Genomic DNA, 1,501 nt, shown 5'->3' with positions numbered 1-1,501 from the left:
AGGTATCCATAGTATAAGTATGCAGAGGCAAACAATACACAAAGCTTATGTCCCTGAGTTAGTCAGGTAATGGACAGAAAAACCAGAATTTTAAATTAAATTTATCAACATTATGAGCTCATTGCCTTCAGACATCATGCTAATTATGGAATATATACAAGAAAAGGGACTGGCATAATCCAAAATCCTTTAGCTAATTTTTTAGCATGAGAACTTTAGTCATAAACTTTACCCAATCCCAATTCATTCTTTGCCTGGAAAGATCTGTCTTACATCACTGGAGCCCAAACCCCCAAACTCTATAAATATTCCCCCTTAAACTTTCCATTCTAAGACACAATTCAGACTGTTCTGTTGCTATTCTCCCTATCTGCAGTTAAGTCTGATTAACAACTTTATTTTCTCACCAGTTTTTTTCTGGTGGTCTTTTGGGGAGTTGATCCTAAAAATAAGGAAGCCATAATGTCACTAACAGTGGTTAGCTGTTTATCAACCTGTTGGAAATCTCTTTTCTCGGAGGAATATGCTACCTAAGTAATACTACTACTTTTTTTTAATGATAGATAAATATCTACTGAGTCTCATGTATGTGCCTTTAAATGTATTACCTTTTAAAACCCTTACAAAACCCTCATCAGGTTTGTAGTATGATTCTCTCTAGTTTACTAAAAGAAAACTGAGACAAAAATAAGTTAATTAATTTTCCCAAAGTTACACAGGTAGTAAGCATCAGAGCCAATTAAATAGTTCTGATCAGACACAAAGGCTCCCGATTACTAAATATAGCTTTGTGAGAAAAATGGCTAAGGGGCCCCAGCCTGATTTCCCGGAGTTCCACGTCACTCACCAGAGCCTTAGGCAGGGTTTGGCTTGAGGCTATCAGTACTGGAGAGACAGGAAGACAGACAGGTTTCCGTTATCAGTCTCATCCACACTCAACGTTGCCATTCCTTTCCTGTGCTGACGGGCTACCAACTTGCCTCTCGAAAACTGATGGGACCTATCTCTAAAGAATATTATCCATCACAATTCAAACAAAAATATCTCTTCAGAAAACTTAAAATTTTATCATTTCTATTTGGGTTTTCATAACATAGACATTCAAAGAGAAATAGTATACAAATCTTCTTCCCCTGAATTATTCAGGTAACATATAGGAAAATCAGATTTTAAAAATTAAACTTATCAACATTGAGATCTTTTCATGTAGACTTGTCAACCTTCCCATGATTAGTGGATAAAACTTGTCACATTGGCTCTCATTCACAATCTACTCAACCCATGATTTTATTGCCTACCAAGGGACAATCTCCAAGGGACAATCAACATATTTGATATATAGTCTCTTTAAACAAATTTTATATTTATAAAGTCACTGCTTGTGTAAATATTCTGTTGTGATTTTTTTCCAAAGATTGATTACTATTATTATCATGTACATTGTAGGCAGAGAGAGAAAGAGGGGGAGAGGAGAGAAAGAGAGAGGGAGGAAGGGGGTGGT

The sequence above is a fragment of the Pteropus vampyrus genome, unplaced genomic scaffold (assembly GCF_000151845.1).
Source record: "Pteropus vampyrus isolate Shadow unplaced genomic scaffold, Pvam_2.0 Scaffold172, whole genome shotgun sequence".
NCBI classification, from domain to species: Eukaryota; Metazoa; Chordata; class Mammalia; order Chiroptera; family Pteropodidae; genus Pteropus; species Pteropus vampyrus.
This window is presented reverse-complemented; position numbering follows the sequence as displayed.